Below are 18,032 nucleotides of genomic sequence, written 5' to 3' on the forward strand. Positions count from 1 at the left end.
GTAACATTGGTGAATGCTATAACAGTCGTGGACAAATTTATTGATATCCTTCCAAAATTTTCTAACAAGGCACCATTTTTTCCAGAAAAATGGTGAAATTAAAAAATGTTTTGGTATTCACATATGTACTTATTTGGTTTGCAGTGGAATAAAACACAGAAAAACTGAACAGATTAGTCATAGCTTATTCAACACAGAAATCCTTAAATAGCTACCTTTAAGAAATAATTATTTATTTTACAAGCAGGTGTTTCTCTTTCAATTTGGATCTGCATTCACTTGTGGTAATTAGCAGGTGCTTGCAATATATATCACAGTAAATCAGCTTGGATAGAGAAAAGGACCCATTCTTCCATTTTGTGTACCTGTGTCTGTTGCAATTAGCACGGAGTAAAGAAAGAAAGTCATATAATTGTCTGAGGATGTTGGACAAAAGATCGTAGCCAAACATTAACAATCTCAATGCTGAAAATCAATCTCCAAGGACCATTCGCGGACTGGCAAGTTTCAGCCCGGGGTGCCCACAGGTGGTCGCATCACATGACGCGGCCGCATCGCGTTTAATAAAGCCGGTAATAATGAGGTAATATTGCATCAGGGGGGGAGGGGGGCTGGGCGGCCGGCCCTAACAGTGGTTAGACTGAGCGGCTCGGGGGACCCATGCCCCCCTGACCCCCGGCCCAGCCCGCCCCTGCCAGGGACCTTGATGTTCACATTGATGTGCACGTAATGTTAATAGGAAGTTTAAGGCCCATGGCACTGTAGACAACCTCTCTGAAGAGATAAAATGTGATCAAAAGATTGCAGCGCAGGCTTAATCGAATGGTACAGAAAGCATCTCAATCAACTGCCAAGCTGATTCAAGATAACCTTTAGATACAAATTACAATAGGAGGGCCGCACTGCTGAGGAAGAGACATGTGAAAGTTGAACTGGAGTTTGTGTAAAACACCTGAACAAGCTAGATTCCTTCTGGGAAAATGTCTTGTGGACAGATTAGGCCAAATAAGAGGTTTTGATGAATCACATTATCCCCATGTTTACAGCAAAGAAAATTAAATGAACACCTTCTCTACAGTCAAACATGGAGGAGGTTCATTGGTGTTTTGTGGTTGCTATATTGCATCATACACTGAGTGGCTCTCACACCCCCTCTCACAGCACCCCTTCCCCTTTGGCTGTCTCATCCCCTCTCCCAGCAACCCCTTCCCACTGGCTCTCTCACCCCTCTCCCAGCACCCCTTAACCCCTGGCTCTCTCACCCCTCTCACAGCACCCCTTCCCAGCAGGAACAGAGGGCAGTGGTCGAAGCAGAAATTTAGAAGTGGGGGTATAGAAAATATAAGTGAATGGAGTATGAAGGCTTGATTTTTTTATTTTTTTTTAACACTTGTCCCCTCTCTGCATTTCCATTCTTCATCACTACTTGTGTTTTATGATGGCTGTATCCCTGACATTCCCATGCACCATCTTCTCCGCTGGCTCTCACACATCTTCCTGCACAAACCTACTCCCCTGGCTCTCTCACACGTCTTCCTGCACCACCTACTCCCCTGGCTCTCTCACACGTCTTCCTGCACCGTCTACCCCCCTGGCACTCAAACGTCTTCCTGCACCCTCTACCCCCCGGCTCTCTCACCAATCTTCCTGCACCCCCTACTACCCTGGCTCTCTTACCCCCTCTCCCAGCACCCCCTTCCCCATTGGCTCTCTCACCCCCTCTCCCAGCACTCCCTTCCCCTTTGGTTCTCTCACCCCCTCCCCCTTTGGCTCTCTCACCCTGTCTCCCAGCACCCCCTGGCTCTCTCATCCCCTCTCCCAGCACCCCCTTCCCCTTTGGCTCTCTCACCACCTCTCCCAGCACCCCCTTCCCCTTTGGCTCTCTCACCCCGTCTCCCAGCACCCCCTTCGGCTCTCTCACCCCCTCTCCCAGCACCCCTGGCTCTCTCACCCCCTCTCTCATCCCCTCTCCCAGCACCCCCTTCCCCTTTGGCTCTCTCACCCCCTCTCCCAGCACCCCCTTCCCCTTTGGCTCTCTCACCCCGTCTCCCAGCACCCCCTTTGGCTCTCTCACCCCCTCTCCCAGCACCCCCTGGCTCTCTCACCCCCTCTCCCAGCACCCCCTTTCCCTTTGGCTCTCTCACCCTATCTCCCAGCACCCCCTTCCCCTTTGGCTCTCTGACCCCCTCTCGCAGCACCCCCTTTGGTTCTCTCACCCCCTCTCCCAGTACCCCCTTCGGCTCTCTCACCCCCTCTCCCAGCACCCCCTGGCTCTCTCACCCCCACTCCCAGCACCCCCTTCCCCCTGGCTCTCTCACCCCTCTCACAGCACCCCTTCCCTTTTGGCTCACTCACCCCTCCTCCGCGAGAATGACAGAACCCCCGCGACCCCCCCCCAACAAAAATCGCGGCACCCCTGGCTCCCCCCCGAAAATCGCGGCACCCCCATGACCCCCCATTCAGTGAAAAAAAAAACAGGAAACTCACCAGTGTAACAGTGCACAGCATAACGGGGGAGGAAGCTGAGGAGCGCGCAACAGAGGTAGCTGGTTCCTGGGGAGGAACCAGCCACCACGAAGACAGGAGGAGTCGGGCCGGCCGATCCAGCCATCGGCCCTTCTGGCATTTGCCAGAAGTGCCAGATGGCCAGTCCGGCCCTGTGTATATATATATATATATATATATATATATATACAGTGGTGGGATTGAAATAAATTATCAACCGGCTCTCTGCCCTAATGACTATTTAAAGTATTCTAATATTTCATACACTTACGACTCAAATAAGAACAATTTTCAAGATTCAATTTTCACCTCCTGATGAAGTCTGAACATTTAAACAGACGGAACGCGTTGAGGAGTGTCTGAGGACATTTTTATTATCGTTTGGACATCATGGTACTAGCGTGGTGGGAGCGCTGTGGAGATTCATCTATGAATTGATTGATATCTATCTATATATCTCTGAATGCATCCCAGATGAGTACCTAAAGATACCATTATATGCTTTTTACCTTGTGTTTTTATGTAAGTGTGATACTTACTGTTTATTAGTAAAATCAGATTTTTACAATATTACACTATATGAGTTTTTTATTGCTCCTATGATGCTGAGGTTCCAGTCCTAACAAGATTATTCATTTGGATGAGTGACGTTACTGGTAACATCTGTACAGCTTTGGAGACATCATTTCAACTGATTCTTACACCTTCTAGTTCTACCATCTGGTACGCAGATATATGGTTATTGGTGATTTTATCTGTGGCATTGGATACAGTGTGCTGTCACGTGTGTGTATCTCTAATCACCTTTTCGGTTCCATCCTTCATATTGGAGAGTTGTTACAATTCTTGAGTGTGCATCTGACTCATCACACCTTATCTTCTCTCACTATATTACGTATTCATATTGTGGTAATACACTATGTGGCGCCGTGTTTCCTTTATTCCTCTATAGATTTTCCAGACTTACCTCCTGTTTTGGAACTGGCTGCCTCCTGTACATTAGACTTTGGGTGTATTTATCCCGCCTAGTGACTGTATACAGAATAGGGTTACGCGCCCCCTTTTATGTGGTATCTGTTGTTTGCATCAATATATATATATATATACAGTGGTGGGATTGAAATAAATTATCAACCGGCTCTCTGCCCTAATGACTATTTAAAGTATTTTAATATTTCATACACTTACGACTCAAATAAGAACATGCCTGTCTGTGTGTTAGGGAATTTAGACTGTAAGCCCCAATGGGGCAGGGAGTAGTGTAAACGAGTTCTCTGTACAGCGCTGCTGAAGAAATTCATAAGTTTAGCTGTTTTATGTAGAGGACAAAGTACATATTTATTTTACATAAACTGTACTGGGGAGGGAGGGAGGGGGAGAGAGAGATCCTATCTCTGCTAATCAATGTTAATAAATTTCCATATTAATGATAATTAACATGAGCAACATGTCATAAATAGACAAACTATAATTGGGTAGAGAAGAGACAGAGAGTGAAGTTTCTATAGCAGAAAGGGAACAACAGGCACCATGCAACAGTGTATTACATGTGTATTGATAGATACAAAAGGTTAGGCAACAAGGCAAATGCAAGACTTTGTGCGAGATGGAGGCCAAAGGTATAAAGCAAAAACACAAGAGAGACACAAGGGGGGAAAGTGAAGCAGCAGAAGGGAGAGAAATGCATGAGAAATATGAATTTTAGTCACTTTCTACAACATTAAAAAAAAAAATAATACCACTGCTTTCACACAAGATTAAATATCAGGCGTTCCTCTATTGCCAACCCAGGGAGGGTCAGATAATCAGGAACTCTCTCTAGAAATGAAAGAAAGCTGCTAAGTGTTTTTGGTCAGGTCAGTAAAATTACAATGTGTAAGTGGTAATAAAAGACAATAAAAGGAGTAATGTTATGGTGCTATAGGTTCAGTGAGCATTACATGTTGCAATATTCATTCTCATGTCACTCATCACAGGCGCAGAGAGGCAAAGTATCAGGAGTCATTCAGTCAAATATAGGGGTCAACTCACATTTAAGCAGTTCGAAGCAAATATAGGCATCAACATAATATCAAAATTAATCCTTACTTTCTTGTTGATCCTCAGTTCAAGATACAAAGGCAAAATAATAGCTCCACAAAACATTGCATGTTTTTCCTATTTTCATTTAAATGCATGTCCGAAACTTACTTCATCCATCCCTTAAGTTCCGCATTTAGAACGCAAGTTTGCGTTCCAAATGCCGAACTTCCTGGTAGTGGAACTTAAGGCATGAATGTACAGAGGCAGATAGCGGGCGGCTGCTGCGCCCCTTTGGCCTTTGCACCCTGAGCGATGGCACCGCCCGCACCTGCTCTGTGCTTGGCATCACGGAATCTGGAGATCAACAGGACATTTTGGAATGCAATTTTGAACACAATGTCAGAAAGCCGGGTTTCTTTCAAAAGTCATGGATCTTCCAGCACACTTCAAAAAGCACCCACGAATGGTTCAAGACAATATGCTGGACTGTTCTGGAGTGGCCAGCAATGAGTGCAGATCAAAATCCCGTAAAATACTTGTGGAGAGATCTGAAAACAGCAGTTGGGAGAAGGTGCTCTTCAAATCTGGGAGAACTGAAGCCATTTACATAAGAAGAGTAAACACTGCAATAGGTAGAAGTTGATTGCATTTATTTTGACCAAAGGTTGAGCTACCAAATGTTAAGTCTAGAATTTCAGTAATTTAGTCAATGCTATTTCTTTTCATTTTCTGATTTTAAGGGATATACAGTATTCAATTCAGAAAAAAAGCAAAGGTTTTATATATTCACAGAGATATAACTGTGGAGAGCAAATATTGTGGCTAATTTCACCCTATGTCTTAGATGAAATTGTGTTATTTAAAAAAAAGTGCAAGGCCCCAATATTACGCAACAACATAGCAAAATAGAAAGGCAGGTTTCAACCACGGAGAGCAGGGTGGACGTGAGCAGGTGAAGGAAGGTAATGGGAGAGTCAGTGGTCTGCGGATAGCAAGTTGTACCACTGCTGTGATGGGAAGACTTGTCCAGGTGCAGGTAGGTAGCGGGGAAGTCAGTGGTCTGCGTTCAGCAAGTTGTACCACCTCTGTGTAGGGAAGACTTGTCCAGGTGCAGGTAGGTAGCGGGAAGTCAGTGGTCTGCGTATAGCAAGTTGTACCACTGCTGTGATGAGAAGACTTGTCCAGGTGCAGGTAGATAGAGGAGGCGTCAGTGGTCTGCGGATAGCAAGTTGTACCACTGCGAGTAGGTGAGGACTTGTCCAAGTGCGGATAAGTGGAGGAATGAAAAGAGTCAATAACTGTATGTATCACACGCCGGGTGTGCGGGCAGCGCACCCGACACCCGGCAGACTTACCTGGCTCCAGCGCTCCACTCCGTCCTGGGCGCCGCCATCTTGGATTCGGGTCTGCGTATGCGCAGACCTGACGGCTTCGTTAAAACCTCTGTTCTCCTCTCATTGGTGGATTCTAATGGCGCTTAGTTTAAAAGGCACTTCCTCCTTACCTACAGTGCCTGTTCTTTGAGTCACCTCCTGGTGATAGAAGTGGCTTCCTGTTATCTTCCAGTTATTTTCTTCCATCCTAGTCTGCAGAGCTGACGCTCATCTCCGGACATCGTCTCTACATTTGTCTACAGAGCTGACGCTCATTCTACTGGACTTTATACCACATAGTGGTCTACAGAGCTGACGCTCATTCTACTGAACTTTATACCACATAGTGGCCTGCAGAGCTAATGCTCATTCTACTGGACTCTCCGCCACATAGTGGCCTGCAGAGCTGATACTCATCTCCGGACAACTTCTCTACATTTGTCTTCAGAGCTGACGCTCATTCTCCTGAACCTAAACACCACATAGTGGTCTGCAGAGTTACACTGAACTGCATCATCTTCATTGCCATTACTTATTATATTTACCACTCTTACTACGGTACTACTGCCTGTACTCTCTCAGGGACTTCCGTACAGTGCTCTAGTAGGGACCGCGACCTGCGAGGTAGATGCAGCTAAGCCCATACCGCTTTGCGGCGGTTCCTGGTGAACACCATCTCCTCGTTAGACTCCGCGCCCTGTTGGAGTAGTGCTAAACTGTTCGAATCCCTTGGGGTCGCTACATCTGCCGAGTCTCATCGTAAGAACCGTGACAGTATGAAGACAATGAAAGCACAGAGGAACTGTTCCAAACAGATATGCAGCATTATAGCTATTAGTCTATGCGGTATGTATACCGCTGCTGAGTAGAGAGGCTTGTACAAAGCGGATATGCAAGGTAACAGTTGATAGTCAATAACAAGTAAGCATACCGCTGGTGAGTAGAGAAGCTTGTCCTAAGTGGATATGCAAGGTAACAGTTGATAGTCAATAACAAGTAAGCATACCGCTATTGAGTAGATAAGCTTGTCCACGAGGATATGCAGGCACAGCAGGAGCGCTGAACGGCTGAAGCGGGTATGGGAACTGCAGGTGAGCAGAGCAGGTAATCCAACAGACAGCTGAGGACACGAGCAGGATACAAGAGTCGGTAGCGAGTATGAGAACCGCTGATGAGCGGAGCAGGTAATCCAGCAGACAGCTGAGGACACGAGCAGGATACAGAAGTCAGTAGCGGGTATGGGATCCACCGATGAGTAGAGCAAATAATCAGCAGGAAGCTGAAGACACGAGCAGGACACAGGAGTCAGTAGCGGGTATGGGAACCACCGATGAGTAGAGCAGGTAATCAGCAGGAAACTGAAGACACGAGCAGGACACAGGAGACACCTTCAGAGACTCACAGGGAATGAGACTCAAGATCAGGCAATGATGTAATAAGCACAGGTGCCTTAAATAGGGAGAGGTGCCTGATTCACCAATTAGATTAAAAGCAAAGGTCATAAGAGTTCTTGGATGCTGCGCATGCGCAGTCCATTAAGATGGTGGATGGCCGCGGCTCAGGACAGACGCCGGCAGGAAGGCTAGAGAACCATGCACCAGCGCAGAGGCACTCACGGTCCGGTGAGTGACAAGAACCTTAATAATTCATATATATTGTTTATAAATAAATAACAATAATTGCTTGAGCAAAACTAATTATAAGTTCTTCATTTAAAATATACTGCCCATCATTTTAAATGACCTAGTGACTGCAATCTCAAATAGAATACGAATGTCACCACCAAATAGTTTTGAATCACCACATTTACAAAAAAATAAAAAAATTACCAACATGTTTTCTATTTATTTAATCTCATATAATCTGTTTGACAAGTTAAAACCTACAGTCATGGCCAAAAGGTTTGGGAATGACACAAGTATTGGTTTTCACAATGTCTGCTGCTTCAGTGTTTTTAGACCTTTTTGTCAGATGTTGCTATGGTATACTGAAGCAAAATTACAAGCATTTCAAAAGTGTCAAAGGCTTTTATTGACAATTACATTAAGTTTATGCAAAGAGTCAATATTTGCAGTGTTGACCTTTATTTTTGAAGACCTTTGCAATTTGCCTTGGCATGCTGCCAATCAACTTCTTGGCCACATACTGACTGATGGCCACCCATTCTTGCCTAATCAATGTTTATAGCTTGTCAGAATTTTTGAGTTTTTGTTTGTCCACCCACCTGTTGAGGATTGACCACAGTTCTCAATGGGATTAAGGTCTTGGGAGATTCCTGGCCATGGACCCAAAATTTTGATGTTTTGATGCCCAAGCCACTTAGTTATCACTTTTGCCTTATGGCAAGGTGCACCATCATGGTGGAAAAGGCATTGTTCGTCACCAAACTGTTCTTGGATGGGTGGGAGTAGTTGATCTTGGAGGATGTTTTGGTACCATTCTTTATTCAAGACAAAATTGTGAGTAAGCCCACTCTCTTAGCTGAGAAGCAACCCCACACATGAATGGTCTAAGGATGCTTTACTGTTGTCATGACACAGGACTGTTGGTAGCGCACACCTTTCCTTCTCTGGGCAAGCGTTTTTCCAGATGCCCCAAACAATCTGAAAGGGGATTCATCAGAGAAAATGACTTTAGCCCAGTCCTCAGCAGTCCAATCTCTGTAACTTGTGCAGAATATCAGTCTGTCCCTGATGTTTTTTCTGGAGAGAATTGGCCTTCTTGACACTAGGCCATCCTCCAAATGTCTTTGCCTCACTGTGCATGCAGATGCAGTCACAACTGGCTGATGCCATTACTGAGCTAGCTCTGCACTATAGGTGCCCCGATCCCGCAGCTGAATAAACTTTACAGTCCTGGCGCTTGATGGATGTTCTTGGGCGCCCTGAATTGTTCTTCACAACTATTAAATCTCTCTCCTTGAAGTTCTTGATGATCCGAGAAATGGTTGATTTAGGTGCAATCTTACTAGCAGCAATATCTTTGCCTGTAAAGCCCTTTTTGTGCAAAGCAATGATGACTGCACCTGTTTCCTTGCAGGTAACCATGGTTAACAGAGGAAGAACAATGATTTCAAGCACTACCCTCCTTGTTTAGCTTCCAGTCTGTTATTCTAATTTAATCAGCATGACAGAGTGATCTCCAGCATTGTCCTCATCAACACTTTCACCTGTGTTAACAAGAGAATCACTGACCTGATGTCAATTGTTCCTTTTGTGGCAGGGCTGAAATGCAATGGAAATGTGGTTTTTGGCATAATGTTCATTGTCATGGCAAAGAGGAACTTGGAAATTATTTGCAATTCATCTGATCACTCTTAATGACATTCTGTAGTATATGTAAATTGCCATCATAAAAACTGAGGCAGAAGACTTTATGAAACATAATATTTGTGTAACTCTCAAAACTTTTGGCCATCACTGTATATACTGATTCTTAGGACTTTTTCCCCTCAGAATACAATTGGGACTAAATTGAGTTCCTAACGAAAAGGTACATTTAAGTCTGAACAATTTGTTGAACCCCAGCTTTCTGTTAATTGCAAGTGAAGTATCTCCTATATGAGCAGGATTGAGTTGTGGTTTTATGAACTAATTTAAATATTCAATGTTTCTATACGTTACTTCTATTTTAGGGTTTATTATAAATATGTTATTTTATTAATATAAATCTGAAAAAGGCCACCATTGAATGGCTTTAATCTCTTGTGTTCCTGGTTTGGAGAGGACAGGAAGATTATGTTAAGTTGCAGCGAACAATTTGCATAGGTTCCTCCTCCGAGGAAGGTGTGAACATAGAAACTTTTAAAATGGATGCCAGGCGAACATTAGATGTTATTTTAGACCTGTCATTCTGTTACTTATGCTCCATGATGCAAAACATACACCTGATTACTAAGGGCAATTATTTAATTCAGTTTTATAGCTAAATATTTACGAATAATCTAATTTTCAAGGTGTTCTGAGTTTCTTGACAAAATGAAGCAACTAGAGTGTTATTATTACAGATATTTTCAGCAGTAAGGGTGCAAAATGAATTTGCATATTGCTCTACAATTCAGTCACCCTGCGAAATGTGCAGTAGTTGAGCAGAAGTGCAGCCTGTGACATTAGCACAAATTTAGTAAAACTGTAAACCTGAGGTGAATCTTTATGTCACAGTGTGGATGCCCATGACCAAGCTTCTTTGATGAACAGTGATATTGTATATGCCACATGTGAATAGTGAAACTGACCAAAGCTAAAATGTTAAGGAAGTCTCAACAGGAATAAGGGTTTCCATAACAATGGAAAAGTCCTGGACTGCAAACCTCCCTTCTAATGACATCGGGAGTTTCAGGTAGAGAGACCATTGCTGGGGGAATGAGGTGCATGATGGAGCATTCTATCCAGACAATAATTAATATCTTGTATGGCTCTGTTCCAAATGGACACCTTGTCACATGGAGTACTTAGAAACAGCCACACTGTGAATCCATATTAGCCTGAGCAGCCTATGTAAGGCTAATCATTACAGACAAGTGTAGATCCTGACTGGCAAAGATAAGGAGTAAGAAAACAGAAATCATTTCCTGTTTGATGATCTAGGCAGAAGGATATTGGAACAGTCTAACAGCAGTCAGGGATTGGAAAGTTAAAACAATCAAGACCAAAAGTCAAGGTCAGGATTGAATAAAGCAGAGTGGTTGAGGTCATTAACCAAAGTCAAGGGCTGTAGAAAACAGTGTGGTTAAACAGACCAAGATTCAGCAACAGATTAACAATAGGCAAAGACGTCCTCACAGTTAATGCTCAGTACTAATATCTTACACAGTCAAGGAGTGCTAAGAACATGTGCTTTAAATAGGAGGAAATGCAGGTATAAGCACTAAAGAATAGAGATTGGCAAAATGATTTGAAGTTCAGTCAATTTAAATAATTAATGAATTGGTCCAGAGTCGCCCAAAATTCTCAAAATAACTTTCTCCCCCAGAAGAGCAAAGCCAATAAATCTTCATTCTGATTTCTGGTCTGTGCAAAACAAAAGCACTGTGTGGCATTAAAATAATGGAAAAGTGTAGCAATACATGATGTATCAAGTAGAGATGTTCACTGACCCCCATGTTCTGGTTTTGGATCTGAATTAACTTTGTGTTTTGGTTTTTGCAAAACCGCCCTCGTGTGTTTTGGTTCTGTATTTTTTAGAAAAATTGCTAAAAAATATGCTAAAATCACATAATTTTGCACTTTTTTTGTTCCTACACTATTATTAACCTCAATGACACTAATTTCAAGTCATATGCAGTCAGTTTTGACCACCTCACAGGTCACAATATTATTTTCATACACTTTCCAATAAAGACTGCAGCAGTTCTTGCCAGTGATAAGAAGGCCATTGTCATGCTTAGGCATAAGACCAAAAAATTCACCTCTTATATGTGGAATTATTTTTGCCCAAATCCTGACAACAGTTGTCTAGCCATTTGTAATGTTTGTAAAGCCACAGTCAGTAGAGGTAGGGACCTTAACCATCTAGGATCTACATCCATGTTACGCCATTTGAAGCGAGTTCATGGAAAGCTCTTGGAAAAATCAGAAACTTATGCTAAAAAAATAACAACAAACAGTCCAGCATCAGCTACCTCCCTTCTCTCATCTAAATCCCAGCATCTGCGATTTATACCCCCAACACCTTCATCCAGAGCCGTAACTAGGGTGGTGCGGGCGGTGCCGTCGCCCAGGGCGCAATCCCGAGGGGGGCGCAGCAGCCGCCCGCTACCTTCCCCTCTGGCACAGAGTAAAAAAAAAAAAAAAAATTGTGTCCCCTCCCCCAACTCGCGGCACCCCCGCGAGGGGGGGGGGGCGGATGCCGCGAGAGGGGGGAGGGGCTAGTGTGGTGGCTGGCTGACGTGCACTCGCAATGTGTTGAGTGTGGTGCAGAGTGAATTCCTGCAGGCTGATGAGGTGAGTGTTTTTGATTGTCTTTATTCTTAGAGTCTTTATTCCGTTCGGGGGATAGGGACAGGTACTGGAGGGGGAAGAATAAGTAAAGAAGACTTCACCGCGGGGAATAAGTGAACATGTGTACAGGGGAGGGGGGGCGGGGTGTGTGTAGCTTCTTTTAGTTATCTCCAACCTCTGGGCTCTCTGCAATGGGCACAAACCTATCCAGAGATCAATTTTGTATTGTATTGCATGGCAAAAAAATAAATAACTAAAAACACGCAAGAGAAGACAGAAGTATCAAACAAGATATTTAGTAAATGTTGCTTAGATATACAGTCCAATGAGTTAACATTTTAATGTGGAAATCCACTTTCCATCAAACAATTTACTGAAACATCAGCTATCGTAAAAATTTGTGCTCTACATTTCAAATAAAATGGATGCAGAGTTATTTTACTTCATCAAGGCAATAGCAAGACATTTGTGAGTGAACATGGCTGCTGTGGGGGGAGGGGCTGAGTGAGTGAACATGGGGGGGCTGAGTGAGTGAACATGGCTGTGGGGGGGCTGAGTGAGTGAACATGGCTGTGGGGGGGGGGCTGAGTGAGTGAACATGGCTGCTGGGGGGGGAGCTGAGTGAGTGAACATGGCTGCTGGTGGGGAGGGGACTGAGTGAGTGAACATGGCTGCTGGGGGGGCTGAGTGAGTGAACATGGCTGCTGGGGGGGGCTGAGTGAGTGAACATGGCTGCTGTGGGGGGGAGCTGAGTGAGTGAACATGGCGGCTGGGGGGGGGGGCTGAGTGAGTGACCATGGCTGCTGAAGGGGGGGAGTGAAAGTTTGTTAATATAGTGTGTGTGGCTGCAGTATTTTAATTAGGCGTGTGAGGGAAAGGAGGATCTTAATATAGTGTGGAAGGTGGGCTATTTAATGGTGGAGTGAAGGTGGGGGCTAATTATTTAAGGTGAGGTGACAGAATATTTAATTTAATGCTGGGGTGGTTTGGGGCTATTAATTGAACATGGGGCTGATTTTGGGGAGGAGGGCGATTTATTAAATGTGAATATGAATTATTCATTGCCGGGGATGGTTGTGGAAAATGGTTATATTTATTAAATGTAAATGCTATTTATTGCTGGGACTGTTTGGAGGGAGGGAAATAAGTTTTGATTAAATGGGTATACTGTCAATTTAATGTTGGGGCTGGTTGGAGGGAAATGGGTCTACTTATTAAATGTGAATATTATTGTTGGGAATGGGGGGAGGCCTAATTATAAAGCGTGAGTACTATTGATTTAACAACGGGGCTGGTTGGAGTTTTCTAAATCTCATGTACCCATTTTTTTCAAAATAGGGATCCAACATCACAGGATCAAGACAAGAAGGAACTGAGCTAAAGAAACCAGCTGCTACAAGTGATGAAAGTGACCAAGACAGGTAGGAGAGAGCAGGACAGTCTGCCAACTGTCCTGAATCTGATGGGACAGCCCTGAATTTGGGTGGCTGTCTCGCTTAGTCAGGATTTGGTCCGACTAAAAGGACAGTTGGGAGGTATGTCCCGCTTCACCACGTACTGCTTGTGCAGGCAGAGCTGTGTGCAACTAACAGTAGTGCACACTGTATTGCCTGTTTATTTGTGTAAAATGATAACTATGCTACATCATAGGAGCCCCCCTGCCTTAAGTGCCCCGGGCCCCCCAAAGCCTTAATCCAGCTCTGTATGTGAGGGGCCACCACGTGTGTGTGTATTATGTGTATGTGAGGGGCCACTGTGTGTGTGAAGGGGGAGGCCCAAACCAATATCTTCCCTAGGGCCCCATGAGGTGTGAATCTGGCTCTGATAGATATATAAAGTTCTAGCCACACCCCCACATTAGGTTGGCCACACCCACTTGGCAAATGTCACTCCCACTTCGAAGGGGGGCGCCGGTGCCCTGTCTCGCCCAGGGCACCGAAATGTCTAGTTACGGCACTGCCTTCATCATCAATATATTCACAAATTGCTAATGCGAGATGACTCATCCCCTATCCAGGACTCCACTGCAGAATCCTTGAGCGTTAGGACCACTGCTGCTGCTCCTGTTGCTGTGGGTGGATCTTCAACCCAGAAGCAGACCAAGAAGAAGACTAGTAGAAGTTCACAACAATTGACTGTTAAACAATCCTTTGCAAGAGGAAGCAAGTTTGAAAGCTGTCACCGAGTTGCAAAGCGGATCACAGACTATGCTAGTATTAGATCTGCATCCAATATCCACTATTAATGTAGCTGGTTTTAGACAGTTAATTGAGGTCTTGTGTCCCTGTTACCAAATTTCATCACTACACCATTTTACTAAAAAAGCAATTCCTCTCCTGAACCAGGAGGTTAAAAAAAAGAAAATAATTGTGATACAAAATGTCATTCTACCCACTGTACACTTAACCACATATATGGGAACAAGCGGAACTGAGAAAACTGAAGACTATAAGACTGTGACAGCCCACTGGGTTGGTAAATCGCCTTCAGCAGCAGGAACAGCAGCAGCATCTAACAAACAATGCAAGATCTTTCAGAGGCAGGCTATTTCGTGTATCATCTGCTTTACTAAGAGGCATAGCGCTGACAACCTGTTTGTGGGCAGCACAGTGGATTAGTGGTTAGCACTTCTGCCTCACAGCACTGGGGTCATGAGTTGGATTCCCAACCATGGCCTTACCTATATGGAGTTTGTATGTTCTCTTCGTGTTTGCGTAGGTTTCCTCCAGGTTCTCCGGTTTCCTCCGGGTTCTCCGGTTTCCTCCCACACTCCAAAAACATACTGGTAGGTAAATTAGCTGCTATTAAATTGCCCTTAGTCTCTCTCGATGTGTGTGTGTGTATGTTAGGGGATTTAGATTGTAAGCTCCAATGGGGCAGGGACTGATGTGAATGAGTTCTCTGTACAGCGCTGCGGAATTAGTGGCGCTATATAAATAAAGAGATGATAATGAAAAACTAAGGGATGTCATTGCAACATGGCTAATCCTGCTTGGACTCTCCTGAGGATATGTGATGTCTGATAATGCCACCAATATTGTTAGAGCATTACAGCAGGGGGAATTCCATCACATTCCCTGTTTTGCTCACACAATTAACTTGGTGGTACAGAACTTTTTAAAAAATGACAGTGACATGCAGGAGATGCTGTCTGTGTGCCGAAATATTTTGGTTCATTTTCAGCATTCTGCAACAGCATGTAGGAGAATGCAGCAGCTGCAAGAAGAATAGAATTTGAGGGGGAATGTACTTTAGTCCAGAAAAGCAGTCACTTGTGAAGAGAGTGCAGACACAGTTAGCTTGAGTCAAGTGATTACCCTTAATTAGACTTTTTGAGAAGCAGCTAGAGAAATTGAAGGAGGAAATTAAACAAAGCAAATCCGCTAACTATATTGGAATTGTAGATTTAAGTACTTAATTTGCTTCGACAGGATCCAAGAGTTATCAACATCTTGAAATCGGATCACTTCATTTTGGCAACTGTGTTTGATCGTAGGTTTAAGAGCTATGTGTTCTCTTTCTTTCCAACTGACCCAGATCTCAAGAGATGTAATGAGCTCTGGGTCAGCAGGCTGACAACTCAAGTGGTACATGACACAACAACGTCTCCTCCTTCAGTCTCTCTGACAACTGCTTCTAGGAAAAAACTAAGCTTTCCCAAGACACCCAGTGGTGATGCAGATGTTAGCACAACCTTTTGACATTTGGTCTGGTCTAAAAGAATTGTCCAAAAATCGTGAAAACTCTGCCATAAAATGAACTCCAAATTCCATGAGGAAGGCCATTACCGGCAATTACATCAAAGTACACAGACATCTGTGATGGTGGCTTCCGGCGGGGATGAATTAGTATTATTTGAGGATGATGTACACACTGATGAGGGTGAATAAGATGACAGAGTAGATTGCAGGTGCTGAAATCTAGCTGAGAGAAGGAAGGTACCTGATGCTGGTATGCTTGTTAATATTTTGTCAAGAATGGCATCTTGGCAATTTTATGTTTTCCTACAGTAAACTTTCACCTTTATTAGAGAGGTGTTTTTTTCTTTAAAAAGGTACAAGTTTTTATTTACATTTTCATTTTCCTGACTTAAAACCACTATGCACTTGAACATAGGCTTTAGCATATGATGTAGACAGATTAGTATCATCATGACTGAGACTGGAGAGTGACAAGAACAATGCCACCCCTCCTGTTTCTGTATGAGCTATGGCAGAGTAGAATGTCACTGGAGACTTTTAAGAACACTGACATCTCTATTATTACAATTTCTGTTTCAGCACTGAACCCTGCCACCTCTCCTGTTTTTGAGTGAGCTATGGTACAGTAAAATGCAGATTTAGACCAACAGGCAGCCGCATCACATGACAGGCGATGCGGCCGCGTCATCAATGAAGCGGCCGCATCCTGTTTCATGTGATGCGGCCGCCTGTGTGCCCCCCGGGCTTCCCTCTCCCAGCCCGTGCCTGATGTCACTGCAGATTTTGAAGAACAGTGCTACCCCCTCCTTTTTTTTATTCTACCTATGTTGCTGCCCAACTGCTCTACAGATCTGCTAGGTTCGGGTTGTTCGGTTCTTGGGGAACCTAGCCTGAGCATCTCTAGTAACAAGTAGTGGAAGAATTTCAATGTAAATAGATAACTAAATTCATTGTATCCACTCTAGGTAATGCATTCACTCTAGGTAATGCATCTACTCTAGGTAATGAAAGATATGGATATCCTTCAAAGTCCCATCATGTATGCAAACTGTAATTTAGCAGTATTCTTTGATTCAAACACTGAATGCTAGGATTTGTAGTGTGAAACTTTAATACTTTTCTCAACTGTTAAGGCAGCTTGTACAGTCAGCTCCAGTAGTATTTTAAGCTGTGTGCTAAAGCTTGAGTGCTTGAGAGAATAGGAGATGCAGTAGCAGCTCAAGGAATGTTATTGGGTGGAAACGCTCAGCGTGTTAGGGGGTGCCAGCAGAACTGCTTCCACTCCTTTTCAGTCCCATTTAGCCAGTGGACTGAGCTCCCATTATCCCATTGTTCACCCACATCAGCCTTATGGCCATGGAGTAAGACATACTGCGTGCTGGGTCTTATCGCTATGATTTTATGATATTTTCATCCCAGCTGTTGCTAGGCATGACTGGTTGTTGCTCTGCTAAGGCCCTGCTGGTTGCAAGCAGCCAGGGTGCTTCTTTCATCTGGTTCGGCGAACATGTGACCCGTTCCTCCTATCCCTGTCTGTGCAGGGTGCTGGGGAACTAGACTCTTCATGAGCCAATGATTGGTCTGCTATACTTTAAATAGCAGGGATGGCTTTGCCTCCTTGCCAGTGATAACGTTTGTGCGCTGCATTTTCATGAAGAGTGCTATGCTGTTGGAATCTTACCTCCTACTGATTACCCTTTGTCTGATCTGTGAAAATATCGCTGACTAAGGGAAAGGCAGGTGGCTATAGGTAAATACTTCTCATTAACTTGTTCTAAAGGTTTATTTCCAGTGGGAGCCGTTACATTATCATCGGCCAATAAGGAATAGAATTTGGAGCGAAACTCCACTTATACGCTTAGCTATTGGGAGTCTGTATTTGGAACAGTTGTCCCTATATTTGATTAATTTTCCCACAATTCCTCTCCTCCAAGGTCATCTGTAGCTATATCTCCATAATCCTTCTATTGATTGGACCTCTTGTGAAATAATTTGTTGGGAAACAACTTCGGAAAATTTTTGTTTGTCCTAATGTGTATGTATAATCTATTTTTTCTAAAATACAGACAGAAAAGATAGTGGTTTGAGTCATAGGTATATACTACATAATTCAATAAGAGCTGACAGCAGCGGAGCGCAATAGCAGTTGATAACTGCTATTTTAACAGTGTATAGCACCATTCACATTTCTTGAATCCATACCTTTTTTAAATATTTTGCTAATATTATTTGTTATTTTTATTTTAAAGATAATTCTTGTAAAAATATTAAGACAATTTTAATGCATACCAATAAAGTTGGAAAACGTGTTTTATTTAGATTAGACCTCTGAGTGCTCCGCTATACACATTTTCTATCAATTTTTTCCTTGTTTACTGATTGATCCATATGTGTGGGTGCACCTTTCCTTAGATGTCTTAGGTAGAATTAAGACTTAAAGGTGAAATGACCTGTCGAAGTCGTATAATTGGATGAACGAAAGTATATTGGTT

At 43.7% G+C, this 18,032-nt stretch overlaps 1 protein-coding gene across 1 annotated transcript in view; it reads left to right on the forward strand.

The window, feature by feature from the left end:
• Window positions 1-18,032, forward strand: part of LOC142144515 (protein unc-93 homolog A-like) — a 69,303-nt gene that overhangs the window by 18,765 nt on the left and 32,506 nt on the right. The window lies entirely within an intron of this gene.

Source organism: Mixophyes fleayi, chromosome 3, assembly GCF_038048845.1.
Source record: "Mixophyes fleayi isolate aMixFle1 chromosome 3, aMixFle1.hap1, whole genome shotgun sequence".
Taxonomy (NCBI): Eukaryota; Metazoa; Chordata; class Amphibia; order Anura; family Limnodynastidae; genus Mixophyes; species Mixophyes fleayi.